Genomic DNA, 21,114 nt, shown 5'->3' on the forward strand with positions numbered 1-21,114 from the left:
TGGTCCCCCTCCGTCGCTTCGCTAAATTGTGCCCTGCCCAGAGTTTGCATGCATTTTCAGGGGACAACTCAAAATAAAAACTTCTGACCTATTCTGCACTTCTTGTTGTTGTCCTCAACTGTCTTATGTACTGCAAGATCTCTCCTCAGGTATACCTCTGGGAATACATGCATGCCTAACCGTCCCTTGTTTTGCTGTCCACTGGTGCAAAGGAACTGAAGAGATCTGCACATGGATCAGGTATTTCTGAGTTCACTGCTTTCTCATAGCTGTTTCTAAATTCAGTTTGAATCAGCACAGTCCCCCAAATCAGGATTTTCTAATGGCTGCTACCAAAAAGAAACATAAATACAAATCCTAAGCAGTTGTGTTTATCCATCAGTTTTGACTCTGCTCAATTATAAGGAAGAAGAACAACAGTTATCAAACTATTCTTGGAATGAAGCAGACAACGCAGTCAGTATTTTATACAAAGAGAAATCACCAAATTAAATAACAAATTTACAGCTCAGTGTGATGCTTCAAAAATACAGAGCACTAACCGTATTCTAGAAGTTCTGACCTCTGCAATCCAGACGTAACCACAAACTGGGCAAAGGACAAAATAATTACAAAAAGAAGAATCTACAAAAGATAGGCAAAAGACCCCAGCTCTTGCATGGTTTTGTTCAACTGCAACAAACACAGAGCTATGTGCTCAGGTGCTATGGATGCTGGAGGACAGGATGGGAGGAGAAGAGACTTTCCCGGAACAGCCAAGCCAAGGCAGCTGGACAAGTGATGTGATTCTGCACAATCATTCTTATACACCCCATTATCGGAAATAGGCATGCATGCAAGCTGAGTTTACTTGTGGAACAGTCAGTTTTAGTCCACTTCAAACAGCAGGCTTTGTTTAACTTCACATCTAAGTCAGATCTTTCCGATGTATCTGCCCACGCTCAAAAACCACCGGGTCCCCCTGTGGCTGCAGGCACTCCTGCAGAGCAGGGCAGTTCTCCATCGCAACAACAGAAAGGGCTGAGGGAGGGATGGGACTGAACGCATGCTTGGAAAAGAAAGTAATGGAAAGACCAATCCCCAGCCTTACAGCTAATTTGAGCACAGAATGAGTAAAGCCAAACATCTGTGGGCCAGCCAGAAGAAAGAAACCACAGGCAGACCAGGGGAGCAGGCTGACTCCTCCTGAAGTGCTCAGGGAGGGCAACAGCAAATCCCAAGCAGGCTAGCGAGCAGGTTTGGCAAGTTGGGAGTGATTCAGATGACAGCTGCTCCCACCTGCTCTAGGTTCAGCAGGGCACAGCAAACACTCACCGTCTTCAACGCATTTGAACAGCCCGAAAGGCAAAACCATGTTGGGAGCTCCCATGTCATCTGTACTTAGTCACCAGCACCAAAATGGTTTCTCTGTTACGTGGAAACTGGTGTGTACATATACACATGCATGCATACACACAAGCTCCCTGAGATACAAAGCAATTACTCTCAAGTCCCAAAGAAGAAGCATATATGCTTACGATGTGAGATTGAAAGTGATTGTCTGAAGTGTTTTTCAGCTTAGAAAGACCAAAGAGGCACACCCTTTTGCTGCAAGCCTTAAATGGATTTGCATTTTGCTACAGCGCTTTGTGACACCTTCTCCTGCCAGCTCCTGATTATCTGGAGCAAGTCCTCAACCAGCCCAGCGTCCCCCCCAAAACACTGGCTAGATGTGTCTGCCTTCCCCCTAGGAGCTGCCTTCAGGCAAACAAGGCAACAGTCAGCCTGGCCACCGATGAATTTTAAACTGGTGCAGGAGGACCAAAAGCAGTAATTTCACCTCCCCGTCTTGACCCGGTGCAAAAAGGATGACTCTTCTCCAAAGCCAGGCTGAGGAACGTGGCCCTCAGAGGCCCCAGAGATTTCCAGAGCAAAGTAACAGGCGCAGGTAGGATTGGGAGCAGCCAGCTGGCAACACCCCACCTCAGCCTGTTGGTTCAGGTCTGCCAGTCCCAGGAGAACAGGCATTTCCAGGTCCAGCCATGCTGTCAATCCACTAAGCCGTTTCAATACATGCCTTTTGATGTGGGCTTTCTCCCAGATGCACATGCTAGCTTGTATAAACCGTGGTGCTCCCCTGCGATTAGCAAAGACCTACCAAAACCTGTTTGGAGGCAAACTAACATATTTTGGGCCAGAGACAGGCTGCCAAGCTGGCCAGCCAGAGGGACCATCACCTCCAGTAGAGTAAGAGAGAAGCAGCCATCAGCTCACCAGCTAAGCCCTGCAGGCCTCTGGCTAGAAGATGACATACAGTTGGCATGAGAGATGGCTACACTTCTCCTCCTTTTGTTAGCCAAATGAAGATAGTATAGATGGAAAAAGCCCTTTTCTTTCCATCAACATATAAAATAAAATCCCGACAACCCTACAAGGAGTCTCCAGGCCCTCCTTGAGTCCCCTTCTGCTGAGGAATATCCCCAGTGTACCAAGGCCCACATCAGCTGGGGACATCACAGCAGGACAGCACCTCCTCAGCTGTGGAAGGAGAGACACGTTCCAGCAGATGTGAGTCCGAACCCTGAGTAAAGGTATCTTCATCAGACCTAATTAACATCCTTGGCTTCTCACACCCGGGCACACCTGCTAATTAGCACATGAGTTAATATCATTTTAACAATGGATTATCACTTTGGGCAAAGAAATGATTGGGAGTAGCTTCGGTACAGTGACTCACAGAACACAGCAGTAAGTTAAGATATGAGGAGCATCAGCGCTAAGCAGACCGTATCTCTGTAACTATGGGTTACCTTACAAAGCCGAGGCGCTTCAAAAATTCATGATTGTATCAGCTGTATTTTCCACTGGTGCAAACAGATGGCCTTGGAGAAGCGTCCTGTCTACAGAAAGGCCCTGTCTCCATCCTGCAGGCAACTGGAGCCTTGCAGACCTTTTTTCAAGACCTTGATGGCAATGGTGGAGTTTCTAAAGAGGGAAACCACGGAGGAAAACATACCTGCTTTTGTCAACCCTCTGGTCAAGCACATTCAGGACACAACCCAGGGCCAAGAAGGCAATTATCATCTGCCAAGAATGACAACAGGCTGCACACTGAGATGCTGATGGCTAGCTCCAGTTTTGACAGCGCTCCAAACATCCCACAGCCACAGACCAAGCTGGTGGTGCAAGCGAGGCACCCTGACACACTTGGCTGTGATGTTACATTCCTTTTTTACACAACACTGTAAACTACAGCTCTATAAACACAGCCTGGATTTCGGAGGTCAAGTTGTTTCAAGTATATTCTTGTGGATAATGGACACTTGTGGCCAAACCGTGCAGTGGGGACTCTACTCCGGTAACACCCCTGTCCTGAAAGTAACACCCAAAGTGGTACTCATGCAGCCTCACACATCGAGAAGGAGCTATGACCAAGACTACTACTAGAGCAAAAGGTTGTCACTGTCTAAGTGAGGACACGGTCTGGTTTGAGCCACCTTTTATCCAACAACAAATTGAGATAGAAAGTCAACACAGGCTTCATTAATTGTTTTTTAAAGTCTCAGCTTTTGAACTGGGTCTTTGTGATGCAGAATCTCACAAGAGGGCACTGATGGAAAACAATGCATTACCATCAGAATCACTTTTACCTCCTCAAACTGATACTTAACGCTGCCTGTCTTTACTTAATCCAAAAAACCTGCAAACCAACCCTTGCCGATTAAAGAATTTTAACACCATGAAGATTTATACTAGATTGAATGCATCCATACTCCCCTTTATCAGAAAGAGTTTCGCAGCCTCATGTTTCTATTTGGGATTAGGAACAGAATAGTGAAAGACAAGTATTGTTCAGCCACAAATAGTTCCCTTCAGCCTCTACAAAAGTAAGCTAATGAACTACAGGTTTTTTTTTTCCTTTGGAGAGGTCAGCATATATATCAACTCATGGGAAAATTGATCCCAGTTGTTACACAGCAAGGGTAGCTGAAAGGTTTCTAATGAGCTACAGGGAGGGGACGGTGGCAATCAGCCAGCACACTTGCCTGTGAAACCATCATCAACAGGCATGCACTGCTACCTCTGGAACAACAAAAAGTTAGTACTGAAGATTTGTATTTCTTTCTGCCACTTGCTGCTTACAGTTCTCACACTGACTCGGGGAAATCACTCACCAACACTCAGCACAAGTCACCCCTCAGGCAGAGGTAGGAGCAGTCTTTACCAGAGTCATCCAGATTCATACAAGTAAAGCACATACCCCCATGTATAGAATCGTATCACAGAGTAGTTTGGGTTGGAAGGGACCTTAAAGAACACTGATTTCCAACCCACTGCCGTGGGCAGGGCTGCCCCCCACCAGCTCAGGCTGCCCAGGGCCCCATCCAACCTGGCCTTGAGCACCTCCAGGGATGGGGCACCACAGCTTCTCTGGGCAGCTGTGCCAGCGCCTCACCGCCCTGTGAGGAAAGAATTTTCTCCTAACATCTAACCTAAATCTCCCCTCCTGTAGTTTAAAGCCATACCCCCTTGTCGTATCAGTCTCAGACTGTAAAAAGTCGTTCCCCCTCCTGTTTATAAGTTCCCTTCAAGCATACAGGATTCCTATGTATCAAAGAGGCCTGCTTCTAGTCATCTCACCTCAAGAAAACCGAAGTTGTGAGGCTACCCTGGATTCACAGAGAAGCACATGCACACATGTACCCAAGGCTGCTGCAAGCTTCTGCAGCCCCCCAGCCCAGGGAGGGCTCACAGAGTGCATGAGACCCCCTGGGGACGCAGCAGGGCTCGCTCAGGGCTGGCTGCAGCCTGCTCGGTCCACAGCTGTCATTGTGGATCAACAATATTGCAAAAGCTTAATGCAATGGGATCGCTTCTTTTTTCAATGACTAGGATCACAGAGGCACATTTTATTCAAGAAGTATAATCCTAACACCTCCTCTCATTTCTTTGAATTCCTTTGAAAGAAACTACACAGTAGCTAGCTGCTGTCATCTTCTTGGTACATTCTGACATGCTTCCACCTGAACACTGCCAATGGTTTCACTTTTATTGGAAAAAATCAGTTCAAAATGAGTGACCAGCTGTACACTGGTGATGATGCTGCCAGGTGATGGATATCATAGGTTTACATTAGTTGTCAACATTATTCAACACTAAAAATAGGACTCACAAGCTTTTTGATTCACCACACTGAAGTATTAAGCATCCAGGACATTCATGTCTTCAAAGGGGTCCTAAGCTGCCCAAAGCCAGGTAAAGCCTGTGACATACAGCAAAGGTCTCTGAGCTTTATTTATTTTCAGAAGAAAAAAATCACCACACTGTCATATGAAATTTCATTACAGCCCTGGCCAAAGTAAAGATGTTACTCGTGTTATACACAATGTGAAATAAAGCAACACAATATGGGATGCAAACACAAACAAGGGAAGACAGAAAGACAAACTTAGAGAAGAGTGAAAAAAAAAAACAAACGTATCTTGGAATCCCAGATCGTGGTCCAGACTCCACTGAAAGCAATGGCAGAGATCTTCCCAGTGCAGCAAATTTAAGCCCAAGGTCTCTGGACACCCTCCTGGGGCCCACAGAGGAATGGCTCAGCACTCCCAGTCTATACAGCTCTCTCCATCCCAAAACACTTAATCAGTTTCCACCTAAGCTCCGAGGAGGTGAACATAGCAAGGTGGAAGGGATGGGAAGGCCCAAGAGAAGCAAGAAGGTTGCTGATGGCTGACATTTCTATACAAGTGATGACTTCTCCCCCCAAAAAAGGGACCTGCTGATGGAAATAGGCATTGCAGCAAGCTGTCCAACAGGAAGGTTCGTGGTCATTCAGGCAGACGTCCATCTTATTTTGCCTGGTGTAAATTCCCAAGCGACTCTGCTTCAGTGCACTAGCTTTGCTATACAGCACATGCCATATGCCCGTGTTTCAACTGCACAGAAAGAAAACCCAGTGTCACAAGGCATCACTGGCTGCGCATCTCCATGCCCTGGTAAGATGGAAGGAGTGGGGCTCCACCTGCTCTGCATGCAACACAACTTCTGCACTGAATGTGACTGCTGAAAAGCCCTAATCCCAACAATGTCAGTTTTATGGATAAGATGGCATAAAAGGGGAAAAAGAAACAGAGATCATTTACAAACCAAATCCTGTTTATTCATTCCAGCTTGCTTGTTCCATCTGAGTCACCAAGATGACAGGCAGAGTCGTCATTGGCCCTGTATTAGGCCAATATTTATAGCAGAAAGAAAATGAAGCATCATAAGGAATAACTAATTAGATGTTAACATAACACTGTGTAGAACTGAAGTAGCATCCCACTGTGCTTTATAAATAATTAGCAAATTAACTTTCATAATACCCCTGTGAGGCAAGTATTATCCCTATTCTCTACACAACCAAGCAGAGAGCAAGTAGTTTGCTCATGACCACAGACCTTGAGCAGAGGCAGAGTTACAGCTGATGCCCTGGTACTGTCATTAACACCAGCCCAGTATAAAGCTCAACAATACCAAAATAATTTAATTAATTAAAATGTCACATCTGGCTTAGACCTACCAAAATCCATGATGTTGCCTAATGGCAGTCTCTGCCCCACCTCCAGCAATGGCTCACCGTGCACAAAAGGCCCTGTCATGAGTTGGGAGAAGGGGGGCAGGAACTGGGAGGGGAGGGAACCATACCACCCGCAATAGATCCAAAGTAAACAGCTCTGAGCAGCTTCCCCTTTTCTAGATCCCCTTTCCAGGCGTAACCAGGAGGCAAACTGGGTATGAAACTAAAAACAGTGACTGTAAACTTCCACAAACATAACTGGCATGACAGGAACTACCCTCCCAACATAACCTTTTTTTAAATGCCTATTTATTGAATAAAATCATCACCTTTGGTGATTCTAAATACTTCAAGGAGGCTACAAAAGTGATGCCATTTGCACTCTCCTTTTTGTCACCCCTACCTCCAGCCCTCACTGCATAGGGGTGATGGGCACATCCAAAGCCAAGCCAGCTTCTCAACAACCACTTACTGTCAAGCAGTAGGAATTGGAAAACCATGGAAGGGAAGCACCTGGCATACAGGATGGATGGTAGAACAGTCCCATAGGTGCCCAGAGGCTTCTCTGAGCTCTCCACAACAGTACTCTAAAATTAAGGATGCTCTTCCACAGCTGCCCACACAACCCAAAGCAGGCAACAAGGCCAGCTCAGAAAGCTCCCACCGCTGCCCCATGGTCCCAGCTTTGCCAGTTGTTGCAGACCAGATGATAAGGTAGATGCAGGCTGAAGGCTTTGTTTCTCATCGTCTGGTCCCCCCCATGAAGTACTCCAAGACCCTCACAGAAAGAAACGGTACAGAAATGTAAATGGGTGCTATTACTTTCTGTCAGATGCATGTTAAGAAAGTAGGCAGACCTGCATCTATTTTAGACACAATGCATAAAAATAAAAGATGCAAGTTGACTGTATGTGTTCTCATTTTTAGAAAACAAGCTCTATTTCTTTTTTTTTTTTTTTTTTTTTTCCTATCTTAACAGCCAGATGGTAAACAAACTCCCCTCAATGTCACTGCAAAGAAAAGAAACCCCAATCTGGTGTGAATTTTACCATATCCGAGCTCTACACAGGAATCAGAGCCCAGTCCAGACAGTCTTTACGTATAGCCTGTCCAAAGCTCTCCAATGTGAGCAGAGGCCTTATCTACACACTGTGCTTAGAGGATAAGCACCAATGACTTCCACACGGCAACTCAGAATTATAAATATCACAGCTGGACTTGCCATCCCCCAAACATCTCTAAGATTTAAGATCTGCCAGTTTTATGTCTCAGTGCCTTCCCTTTTTCTACCTTTCCTGTTAACTTGTTCGAGCTATTTTAGAGGTCTTCTTCCCCCTTATAAAACCTCCTATCAAGTCATTTAATTGAAAGGCAATTTTATCAGGCAGTATGTGCTATTTTTATATTTTTCCTTTTTATACTCACCTTGTTCACTGCAACGACACAGTATCAGTAGACAGTGTTACTGTGTACTTGTTTGCCTGCCCTGTGCTCCTCAAAATGAGCAAACCAACAGCTTTGAGGCATAGCTTGTCACTGTCTACAGTTGCTGTACTCATTCTGATGGTGCCCATGCTATGGTCATGTACAGTGCTACAGTGGTCACCAATTGAATCACTAGTAGTTTTGTTTGAATATATGCAGATCTTCACCATGAAGATGCCTGAAGTGAGAAATGAAGCCAGACTATGATGCCAGAGAGGTTGTGCAGGCTCCATCCTCAGAAGCTCGAGATCTACCTGGAGAAAGATCTCAGAACTGACCCTGCTTTGGGCAGAGGGGTAGACTAGATATCCCCACACATCCCTTCCCACCTGAATGACTTTTGTGACTCATGAATCCCAAGCTCAGGGGCACACTCTCAAACAATTATGAACCAACTGCTCAGGAATGAGTCTGGCAGAAGGGTAAAAACTCCACATGAAGAGATCAGCCTTCCTAAGTGCTGGTCCACCCAGCCACACTGCCTTGTAACTTACTCACAGCTTGTGGAAGGGTTTGATCCAGTCAAACCATGCCAATGACAGCGACGGATGGATCCTGCCTCCTTCCAGATCAGCTGCCAGTCTTGCCTTCCAACCTAGCTCGAGGGTCAGCCACAGCACCCCAAGCTGCTTCAGTCCAGCTGAGATAAGGGCACACAAGTCTCTGCTTGGACTTACCTATGAGAGCCATTTCACCAGAGAGACACTGACTTCCAACACAGGTTGTAGCATTACACAGTGGCAGTGGGATGAGCACAACTGTCTGCCAGGTACACCCTTATCTACACTCTCAACCCATAGCAGAACAAATTTGGAGGGCTTCCATACACAGCATGGAAGCCAAGAGCAAAGCATGTCAGAGACATGCTAAGATAGGACAGTATTTAAAAATGCCACTGGCAAATTTTACTTTGAAAAGCTTCAAAATTACAGGAAATTGTTTGGACTCCCCCTGATAAGAAAACAAGAAATTGAGAAGCATGACCAGGAAACACTGTTTAAATGTTGGCTCTTTCTCATGGTTAGCAGGCAAGGGAAGGTGAAGAAAAAGAGCAGGAGAAAAGCATGAAATGTTTTCTCTGAACTGCAGTCTGAAGTCTTTGACTTTTCCTTGATACCAGTAAACCTAAAAGAAAATAAAGTCTCTCCAAATAAGGTTCCTAGATGGAAGAAGGTCACAGCTTGTTACAAAGAAGGCGAAGTACATGGTCTGCAATATTCAAACACAGGCTCTGCTCGTGCAAGCCAGCTACCAAGTAATCACAGACCATTGCCAATACTCACTGGCAATGCATACATAGGTACACACACATGATGTTACACATTCACCTTTGGAAGACCTGCAGTTAAGAGCCGACCTGAGCCTGCAGCTACCCTGCTGCCACTCGACCTCTATTTTTTTTACTTGCACAAATGTATGTTTTTAAACGCTCAGGGATGATGAATATCCTTTGAGTGATCTCTAAGACTAAGAGTTCATACACAGATTAACTGCTTAAGCAAGCTCAGGGCAGAGACCAGCTCTCTTACACTGGCAAAAACCTTGTTCTCTGACAATCATAATCATTTCAGAACTGCTGATTAATTTTCCTTATCTGAACTTCTTTTTTTCCTTTTAAAGTCCTGTCTGTTCCTTTTATTTGAGGCTTTTCAGTATTTGCTTCTTTCTTGAATATTAGAGACTGGATTGTGATTAAATACAACATTGGAAGCCTGACTGCAGTACTGTCTGCCCTAAGTCACAGAATCATACAATATTCCAAATTGGAAGGGACTCATAAGGGTCACTGAGTCCAAATTCTGGCTCCAAAAAGGACCTCCTCATTTTATAAAAATCATTTAAAAACATAGGAATTGCACGATAAGCTACACTACCATTTATTCCTAGTCATTTTCTATCCACTGCTAACTGGTTATCTACCATTTCCAACAGGAGTTTGGCTTCTGGATTATTTTGATTATTTCTCCTTGGCATTTATCTTTATCCTTGTATTTCTAAATGTCTTTTAAAAACCCAGTTCAATTTAAAAAAAAACAAAACGAGAAAGAGAGATTAAATGATATTTTAAAATGAATGGTTAGAGGAGTTTATAACCCTGCCATACATTCATCATATACAATCCTCCACATCCTGGGCTGCCATGGCTAACCACAAGCAGGACTTCAGCTGCCTGACAAGGGTCTTCTGTCTCAAAAACCCTCCATGTATCAACTCTAAGAAGCTCTGAGAGATGTCAGTGTTTTAGGACAGATGCTTCTCTGCAAAAGCCTGTGCAACCCAAATTATTTCTCCTCCCAAATCTATTCCTATTTCCCCTCCCATAAATATGTGATTAACATACAGCAGGATGGTATAAACAGTAGTGAGTATGCATTAAACTGGCAATAAATGGGGTAGTGGCAGGAAGAACACAGAAATAGGTTGCAGAGCACTACAATAGCTTGATTTAATCAGTCGCGTTACTTGCTGAAAAACAGTAATCAGATACCACAAGCTTATGCATGCCAAGAATGCTGTACTTGAAGGAATCACTTCTATAACTTGGGCCAGTTTCCCCCACTGTAGCTACAATTAGCAGATAAGGGAATTCTTCAGACTTAAATGATCACGTTCCACATTTTGGAGCTCAGCAAAAACTAGCTGAGCTATCTGGAGGCAGGCCAGACGAGGTCAGGCCAGCACAGAGGGTGTGATCATCCATCTCCTCACCCACGTTAGGGACACAGAATGGGCCTCCCAGCATACCCATCAGCTGCATGAAAGGGGAGCCTCCTGCATCAGCCATGGAGGAACACCCTGGAGAAAGCCCTGCAAAAACAGAATAAAAACCACGGAAGGCCAAACATCTCCTGCAACCTTCCCATTACGTGATCCTACAGCATGAGTGACCCAGAGCCACCTCAGGAAATGAAGGCCAGCAAGATCTTCATTGCACCTTCATTAAATGCAGTATCTCCAGGCTGGGCTTTGAGTCAAAATCAGCATATTCAGGTGCTAATATGACTGAGGTTGTAACCTCATGTTATTTGAACCAACCCTTCCTCACAAAAAGGGAAAGGATGTGCATGCCCTTCCTACTCCTCCCTTCCTATATACCCCATGTCAGCCCTGCAACACCCTCCCCCACCAACACTGGAGCCAGCTCCAGGACTACTCCAAGCCTCTCACAATGTAAGAACGTGGCAAGACATGCACATCATTCTGTTTTAACTTTGCCAGCGGGCTGCAGAGGAGGGAGACCTTCCTCACCAGCCAGAGGCAAAGTCCTCGTTGATGGCCCCTGAGTTTCATGTGAAGCCAAAGCTTTGGGAAACAATGCTGGCCATCACAGCACCTGATTAAAAGGACAGCTTTGTCTGGGAACTGCCTCCATCACGCTGCAACAAAGCACACCTGAGAAAAAGAGCAAACCTACAGCATGAGCTACACATAGTTTATATACTAGATGAGCCCTTTGGTCTAACTGTCACACATAACATCCCCCAACCCACATACAAACACACAAAAAAAGGAATCAACTCTTGGATTTGCCATTAATCACAAAATAGTGCAGCACCTTTCAGAGCAGCAATCCCTTTGACATTAGTTGTTATTTGATATGATGGAATGGGAGAGAAAGAAAAAGTGAATGAAAAGGAAATTTTTCACATTTTTCTCTGTGGTTTTTTTGGGTTGTTTTGTTGTTGTTGTTGTTTTTTACATGCACTGTCAGTCTATACCCCAATAAATGTCTGCGCATCTCTTCATAACATAAATGTCAGCCCTGCTGTGGACTGGAGCCTCAGGATTACCGTACTGGCAGAATTAACATATTTCTCATAAAAAATATAACATTTCATAACATTTCATTATCTACTGTAAACTACATGTGCTTTCACTCCAGGGAAACTGGAAATATCATCCAGGCTGCCTGTCTTGCCATTTATCCACGCACTGGGCCATTCTGTTAATGACAGATCAGTCTTCCAGTTTCATTCTTCTTTCTCTACAATGCAGAATTTTTTAAAATCTTTTTTTTTTCCCCCCTCTGTTCTGTTTTTGCCTTTATAAACACACCACACCATAAAACCTCTCACTTGAAAAAGCTTAGAACTCTGGAACAAACAAAACAGGGCATATTTGTCAGGCTGAACATAGCTTGGAAGGAACCTACGGTGCTCTATGCAATAAGGGGAGAAGGCAATAGAGAGGTAAGAAAATCATAGAAGAGGCAAGGCTCCAACTCATTTATACACAAGCTAAGGTCCATGGTCAGTAGTGAGGCACTTCAGAATTGAATCCATTCCCTTCTGTGTTTAAACTCACTGTATTTTTCCTTCCCACTAGTAGGCTGGGCTGGCTGTAAATTCAAAGATTTGCATAAGCCACAGATTTTGTCTGTCTCTTTGAAAGGTCAAAAATTAGAGGCAGTACAAACAAACACACATGACAAATAGGCCAGCTGGCAGCAATTTGGAGTGACCACATGGAGGAAGTGTGGAGGAGAATAAGGGCAGGATAGGAGCCTTTAAATGCTTGGGTCTTACATATATTGTAAGTTAAAGGCTGCCTCAGGGGAATGTTATTATTTTTCTTAACCAGCTTTGTATCTTTGCAAAGATTAGTGACTGACTGCCCAGATTTAGTGCTGTCACGTTTCTACATAAACATTTCTGAATATATACTCTTTGATAAAAGATGCAGCTGCTGACATGATTTTTCACATAAACATTTCACTGTGCATTATATTTCATATTACAGAGAAATTTTCCCATTTTTATTTCTAAGAGACCACTCACTCTCCTGCAGGCTGTGGAGCAGTGCCCTAGGACTGAGAAAGGAACGGACACAAAAACAGAGCAAAAGAGAGGTGAGCAGCAGCTGCAAATGGATACACAAAAAAGTTTATTTACAAAAAAAAAAACAAAAAACAATCAACAAACCACCACGGTTGTTACTCACATCAGGGTGTTACAGTAGGAAGGCTGGGAAACATTTGTTGTCCTCTGTAGCTTCTGGAATGAAAAAGAAAGATTAACAGGTCAGCTTCAAACACCCAGCCAGACACGCAGCTGGTGTTAATCTGCATGACCCTCATTACCTGAAACAGACCTCTGCCAAATTCTGGCAGCCAAAGAACCAGCCAGATTTTTATTACTAACATCACCTCGACCTATTAACGTAGGGGGGAAAATAATTCAAATCCAAATTGCTTCTCACTATTTGTTGTTGCTCTTTATACTTTGCCAGAGCCACGAAACCCAATTAAGCCGGTTCCACTTTTGTTCCCAGTCAGCTCACTCCAGGCACTCACGGCTGCAGGATCTGAGGTTGCAAGTCCTGCAGGGATTGTTCCCTTGTTTAAAAGCAGCTCTTTCCACTGGACTCAGGTTTAATTAATTGTAGCATTTCTATTGATCTGGAGTTTTATAAAAAGCTTGGCTTTGGATGGCACGCTGTCAGTAACATTAAATTAGGGGGCCGAGCACGGTTTAGACTGGCTCTCAAAAAGCAATAAACAGAAAGCACTGACTTAGGTACAAAACAGTAAATAAAAATGAATCTTAAAAATAAGGCTGTAAAAAACTCATCCAGCTAGAGCAGTAAGAGGTCATTTATGCCCAGCTAATATTATCACCACATGCTGTTCGGTGAGTCGAAGTGTGGCTGACGGACGGCTTCCCGAGCAGTCACCCAGCCCAGACAGACTGAGGTCGCTCCCTCTGACCAACTGTCTTCACTCCATCCACAAACACAGCTCCGTGCAAGTGCTTGCTGATGGCTCTTTATTTAAAGCAGTTGCTCTCTGCGTTGTGGAATAAGCCCCTGTGACTTATAAGGAGAACACAGGACCTCCCATTGCCATTCAGCTGCACGCAACACAGCCAGCCCTTTCAAACCTGGCCCAAACCCACAGGTGATATAACACCACCAGGCATCCCTCTGATAAATGCACCTTCTTCAAAAGCTGCAGAGCAATTTCCATCTGAGTGCAGCAACTTGTACCGGGGCTTAATGCTCTCTTCCATACATCCTCTCCACAAAGAAAATCTGTGCCAGCTGCTATAGGAACACGGTTAATCTCTGCAAGCAGATGTCAGCCTCCAAAGCTGAGAAAATGACTTTGTTCTTCAGGAGCAGGGAATTTAAACTGCACAAAGTTGAAATGCCCTGATGAATTTGGTAACTTAAACCCAGAAAGGAAGCACCTGCTTTCTGAATGGCTGCCTAATTAAATCCCGCTGCTGTTTTATGTATTCATAATTCAACGTGAACAGTCTTTTGCTAGTTAACAACGCACTGGCTGCGGTCAAACAGCAACCTAGCCAGAAAGTGTAGAGGCAACTGCTGAGGGCAGACCTGCTCCCACAGGGAGACCTTCTCCTGCCACAGCTGGAGGGCCCAGGGCTAGGTTTCAGCTGTGCCTCACAGGGCCACAGTTAAAGGCTCTGGTAACCTGCAGTTGACATGTGGCATCTTCCCATTTATTCATGCCAGTGCTGGCATAGAGTGAAAAGTGGGGGGGGGGGGGGGGGAAGAAAAACAGCAACACATACAAAAAGATAATTTTCACCAATAAAGTAAACAAAATAAAAGCCAAGAATACAAGGAAACGATCAATCTGCCCACAGGATTAGCAACCGCAACAACAAAAAGCATGAAGACGTAGCAATCCCCTAAACCTAACTAAAAATAAAGTGGGCAGGATTCTCATGGCAGCCCTCTGGACACAGTGCTGCCCGCAGCAGCAGGAGTGAGGCTGAGCAGAGGCTGGAAATGGGCCATGCTGCATCCTCACCCGGCAGCTGCATTGCAGCGGTCATGGCAGTCATCAGCATGGATGGAGATTTTCATGGGTGAAGGGGATGAGAGGCAGAGATGATGTGTAAAGTCCGCATGGGTGACCCCAAGGCTCTGTGCTCTTCTGAGGAGTTTCTGTAGGCTGCATTGAGCAAAAAAAGAAAAATCTGTAGCCGCCTCTATAGAAGAGCCTGGATAAGCCCTCCTTTTTGTTTTCTTATTAAAAGAACAGGCTGTCTAGGGGAGCAGTGGAGTGCAAGAGCCGTGTGGATGTGGCACTGAGGGACATGGTCAATGGGCATGGTGGGGGTGGGCTGATGGTTGGACTGGGTGATCTTAGAGGTCTTTTCCAACATTAATGATTCTATGAAGTCTCTGTGCTTTTTCTCATAACCATCCCAGTCCAAGCATTAGTGCAAGCACCTCACATACATTCTACAGCTGTGGCCTCTGCTGCTCTCAGAAGACCACTTGCCAAGTCCCAACAACCCTGCTCACAACCATGCCCTTGCTGTAACCCCTAGAAGCACAGAAGGTGTCATGTGGTGATGACTTCCACGCATGTGCTGTCCTCCTGCCCTCAGAAACCACATCCATGGCCAGCCCTGAGTCACGCACCATGAGATGCATGCAGCAACACCAGCTCACTTATAGGCCTGCTCTAGCAGCCTTTCTTTTCTCAGAAGTGATATCAGCATTACTACACACACACAAAGGATGTTCGTTTGGAAGTCTGAAGGTACATTGGTGGTAATCCTAACTAGGGGCAACACTGTCGCTCTGTAAGGATGAAAATGCACATTGATACCCAAGGCTTCCCCCTGCAAAGCTTGCTTTCCACCTACCTGGCAGAGCTTGAGAAAGTGACACTGGCCCCTCTCACGGCTTCCCCTGTGCTGGGCACAAGCAAGAGCAATGGCAGATGAGTTGCTTCCAGGCTCTGCCCCCCTTCCTCCACAGTTCTGCTGGAAGATCTATACACAATTTACTTCTCTGTGTATTTTGCGTAAAAATAATCTTTGATACCTTACTACAGTAAGGTCAGAGCACTCCTGCTTCCTCCATCTGAGATTCCCCTCAGTCACAGCTCCAGCCATCCCAGAGATCTGTTCTGCCTCATCTACAAAAGCCTTTTCTATTCTTTTGTTATTCTAGAAGTCTACAGCGAAACCAAAGAATCCCCAACAACCACTGTAAATCCTGTCTTTTTTTCTGATTTAGAATGGCTGTGACAGTACAATATCACCATACTGTACTTATCCCTGCAAACATGTAACTCCAATTCAACAATCCTATTACATATGCTCCTAGCATTTGTACAGAGATTTAGCTCTGAGCTCTCCATTGCTTTATCTCTTTGCGTGTTTGCCAGTGCAGAAATTATCTCAAGCTACGGACAGGTCACATCCAAATGCTTCTCCCTATCTTGCTGCAAATCTGGAAAAAAAAAAATAACTGTCACGTAGGCTGCACTACACAGTCAAGACTACAAGCTCAGTTTCTAATAGTCACCTCTATGGCATGCAGTGGAAAGAGCTGGTCATGGTATTTCCCCAGTGTCCTGTCTCTAAGTGATTCTATCAAAAAGACAACTTGTGCAACTCAGGGGTTCGTGCACCTGGCTCCCAAGGAAAGCAGGGCACAAGAACTCCTGTCACACTTGTAGGGACTGGGTCACTTCAGAAATGGTGGCAGTGAGAGCCACGTGAGCTGGAGGGAAAGGAGCCTGCCCAGAGCACAGCAGCCACCATAGGAGCTTCCAGGAGCAGAGCTAGCAAAGGGACAAGTGAGGCAAAGAGAAGAAATATGTACAGAGATGGGGGGAAAAAAAAGGCAATTCTATGTTTCAGAGACTTGTCTCAAAGCTTGGGGGTAGGGTGCTAGGTTAAAACTATGCCAGCATACCACATTGCTGGTGGGGGAATCACCCTGTCCTGCTCTCTCCCACCTCTTACTCTGACACACCACACTAACCATATTACCCTCCAGACATGGCCAGCTACCAATGGTTTTTTGTGCCCAACACTATTCATGCAAACTTATGGCTTCTGTCAGCAAACTGAGCCACCATATAGTTGTCTACATGCCTCAGCAAAATATCCCCCTCTTCCATAAAAAAAGAGCTAAAATATTCCCGTTTCATTTATTCCAAGTACGCTGTTCCTACAGGCCAAACCCCCACAATATATGTTTACATTTCTTGAATCATCATTTCCTCCATCTAATATCAAAAACCTGTTTTAATGTTGTTTTGTCACTCATCTGCTAGGGAATTCCTCCCTTTTTTACTGTGGTATCCCCTCCTGTGCTATTGCCCAAGACTTGTCTCTTACCTCACCCCATTTCTTCTCATATTACACCTCCAACACATTCTTGACTGCTCATAGTTAAGTCACTATTAGCAAGTCGAAGCCCCGGTTACGCAGCATTCACAGGCGAGACAGCTCTATCTCCGTGAGAATATCAGCCCAGCTTTCTCAATGCACAGCTCTCAGCACTTCTGATGTTGCAGCCCAGGAACAGCCCACGGAGCAATCAGCTCTACCTAGAAATCCGCCCTTTACTTACCATTATGAAGTAATAGTTACACCTGCAGATACTTCTGATTTGCCTTGCAGCAGCTCTGCTTGAGAAGCACTGACTGTACCGCAGGATCACAGAACAGCTGATGTTGGCAGGGCTCTTTGCGTCCACTGGCCCAACCCCTGCTGCAGATGGGACATCCAGAGCAGGGTGCCCAGGGTCACTGTCCAGTTGGATTTTGAAGACCTCCAAGAAGGAGACTCCACAGGCTCTGGGCAACCTGTGTCAGTGCTCTGCACAGCACAGAAGTGCTGCCTGGTATAAATACACAGAGAAGAAAGGAAGGATTGAGACGAGCGGGCTTTGTAAGGTGTTTTTTCTGCACCGATCTCTCCAGCAGCTGAACACTGTCACTGGCATTAAACCTGAAGGGCAGAAGTTGTATCACACAGGTACACTTCCACTATTCATTCTAATCAAGACCACACATCCCCTCGACTCCTTCATGCCACCCCAGCGTGGTTGCACCCACATGCCAGTCAAATCAGTGCCTGAAAACACACCTGATGGTGGTAGGTCCCTGTTTAGCCATGTGGCCTGAGACTACTGGGGCAGATACCAGCAAGGCAGAGGCACACAGGGCTCAGCAGAGGAAGAGGAGGGATAATACCATTCCCTTCAGCATCAGCTCAGTCTTGGAGCATGAAAAAAAAAATAAAAATCCCGCTTTGACTTTCCAGCAAGCAATTTTATTTTCTTCTGGAAAGTAAGTCCAAACAGGGAGCACACTGCAATCAAACTGAGTCATGCACCATCACCACAATGCTGCTCAGAACAGTTTCTTCTATGTTTTTCCCAGTAAGCCTCTGAGGCAGATTGCAGGTTTGGCTACAGCACCCAAGGGGAATCACATCTTGCCCTCCAAATGCAGCAATCCACTCTGCAGTGAGCCATTTCAACTAACCAAGCCCTATTTCACTAACAATGCTGCCCTATCAAAAATAATATAAGAAAAGGTTACAAGGTGCCTACACATAATTCCAGCCTTTGTTGCTGAGCTAGACTTTCCAACCATGCAAGTACTACTTGCAGTCAACTTGCAGCCCCTGGCAGCCCCAGGCACAGCTGTCACTATAGCCCCATACAGAACACGGCATATGGCATGACATACAGCATGGCACACAGCATGCTGCTGCTGCCTGCCACATCCACCAGTCATTTCGGCCATAACCAGCTCCATCCTCCCTGCTTATCCACAGCTAACAACTATGCCATGGTATTTAAACACTGTGAAATTAAGAAACATGAAAGCCTCAAGAGGGGAAAAACCCACTGATAGTAGGACCTTGGAGAGAACAGGCAAATAACAGCTGTTGCATGTATAGTGAGTGGTTTTATTTAAAGCACAGCTTCTACCTGAATTCAGAGAATGATATTTTCAGGTGGAGCCTCATCAGCACCTCTCCCCTCCCCCAGAGATGCCAGCTTTGCATCCCCCAGCACCACAGGAGTGATGTCACAGCTCAAACCGAAGTACACCAGGTCCCTAGAGGAAACATGACGCAGTGTGCTATGACTGCTGTCATAGCAATAGACCAAGGTCTTCACCTCTGATTTCTGCTCTACACATGCTTTTCCATAGCAAGGGCAGCCTTTGCAGAAATGCCTCCCAGCTAAACAAGTATATCTGTGCCTGTAGCAGCATGAGCTTCTTGTGACATGAGCTTTTGCAGATCCCCTCACAAAGAAGCTTACAGATTCTCCAGACAAGGAGCAGCAGGTGTAGCTGATCACTGCCATTCTTCTCCCCTTGAGCTTCCACGGATTTACATGTTAGATACATCAAAGACAGCAGCCCTCTATCTGCTTGCATCTCCAGTTTTCCCTTCAAATCATCTTCTCTGACATTACGAGTTCTCTTTCATTACTGCTCCTGGTTCTGTCTGTGGCGCTGGCTACTGTATTACCTTGCCAAAATTATTTTCTATCTCCCTATCCAGACTTTCTTTTCCTTCAAAATCTCTCTGCAACAGTATCCCAGGCACCTTCCTCCCATTAATGGAACAAGCTGCTGAGGGAGGTGGTGCAGTCACCATTCCTGGAGGTGTTCAGGAGCCGTGTGGATGTGGCACTGAGGGACGTGGGCAGTGGGCACGGTGGGGGTGGGCAGATGGTTGGACTGGGTGATCTCGGAGGTATTTTCTAACCTTAATGATTCTGTGATTCTGTGCCATTGCTCTCTTTGTGATAGGAAGGTGAGATCTAAGTTTACGTAGGACTGAGGGACTGAGGAAATTACTGCTAGACTAATGTGACAAATTTGTTCATAACATAGGCAACAATGTGAAACACAACAGCAATATGATTACTGTTCACACACACACACACATATACACGTATATATATATAAATGCTTGTAAATGCTTTCTGAGAGGAAGGTGGAATCAGAGAGTTCTCAAGCCCACACAACTGTCTGATCCTGCAATCTTTCTGAAAGCAAAATAACAGAAAACTGAAACTGGGAATGGCATTGTTTATCTGACAGCCTACAGTAGAGGCCTTCTTCCCAGCTCCGTAGCAGCTCCACAGTGTGACCTTTGCTGTGACATTTCACTTCTCAAAGAAGTCACAGTCCATTCCCATCAGAACAGATAAGACATCAAAGGTCTGCCTTTGTGATGCACCCAGTGATTCAACAATGAAAACTGTAATGTAAATAAGTAGGTAACCATGACTGAGAAACATCACTATAGCATCACAGACTATTATTATTTTATCATTCAAAGAAACTTTGAAGTATAAAACAACAGTGAAAGCCCCCGTGGTTCAGGAAATGCCATACTTTTTCCTATCTTCAGTCATTTCTGATAAGTCAAGGAGGGTTATGTACATACATGGCCTAAACAAGGCGTTTCTGACAGCCATGAGGAAAGAGCCAGGAGCTGCCCAACACTGGATGGCACAAACTGGCATACAGCTACCTTTATTTCAGGGCAGACGAAGGTGGCTTTGCCAAATAAACTGAAGTAAATCCAGGAGCCCTGCCTCATGTTGTTACGATGTTAAGAATAGGGAGCTCTAAAGTTCCCAGCAGAAATCAAAATTTACTGTGGTAGAGAACTGAGAACTCTGTCCTTTCAGAGGGTTTCTACCAGCACTTTCCTTGGGTCAATTTCACCCCTCAGAGGGGACAATTTCACTTCTGGAAAGCGGGGAGTTACTCACTTAGCACCAGGACGAGCAAGATGATGTTTAGTTTGATTAATTCAACTGTCAGTGGGATTCTGAAATGTCACTCCCACACCTAGCAGATGCAGTTTGCTCATTCCTCATTTTAGAAAAATGTACTGAAGTTCCTTTTGTAATTGATGCAAAACATTCCAAAGGGCTGGAGCTTTATTTTGGGGAAAAAAAAAAAAAAAAGTCTTGTTTCCTTTCAATTGAAAGACATTTTAATTAATTCTCTTGAACATATTTAAACTGTTCTATCTCCTTTAAAGACGCTTTTACAGAGACACACTCTCTCCTTAAGTAAACCCCATATGGCACCGAGTTGAACTAAAAATCTCCAAAATGAAGACAAAAGAAAGAGCTGATTCAAGAACATAGATCCTCCACCTGTCATACTTGGCCATGATTTTGCCAAAGCTTAACATCTGTGAATAACTCCAGGAGAATGACCGAGATAAATGTTTGTACAATATGAGCTTCAAATCATAACTTGTTTTTAAACAATCACAACTAAAATGACAGAATGAGAAAAATGAGTGAGAAGAGACACCAAA

At 44.9% G+C, this 21,114-nt stretch overlaps 1 protein-coding gene across 7 annotated transcripts in view; it reads right to left on the minus strand.

Annotated features, from left to right (window-relative positions):
- The window catches only part of TIAM1 (TIAM Rac1 associated GEF 1), a 176,015-nt gene that overhangs the window by 116,529 nt on the left and 38,372 nt on the right, over nucleotides 1-21,114 (minus strand). For 2 of the 7 annotated variants that reach the window (XM_090121756.1, XM_090121748.1), the window contains exon 3: nucleotides 12,968-13,020. The exons of 4 other annotated variants lie outside the window; for them this stretch is intronic. The gene's annotated coding sequence lies outside the window, so the exon portion shown is untranslated. Of the gene's footprint in view, nucleotides 1-12,967; nucleotides 13,021-15,651; nucleotides 16,425-21,114 lie in introns of those variants that run through there. One more of the 7 variants, XM_090121766.1, reaches the window with a different exon arrangement.

The sequence above is a fragment of the Phasianus colchicus genome, chromosome 1 (assembly GCF_987193195.1).
Source record: "Phasianus colchicus chromosome 1, bPhaCol1.hap1.1, whole genome shotgun sequence".
NCBI classification, from domain to species: domain Eukaryota; kingdom Metazoa; phylum Chordata; class Aves; order Galliformes; family Phasianidae; genus Phasianus; species Phasianus colchicus.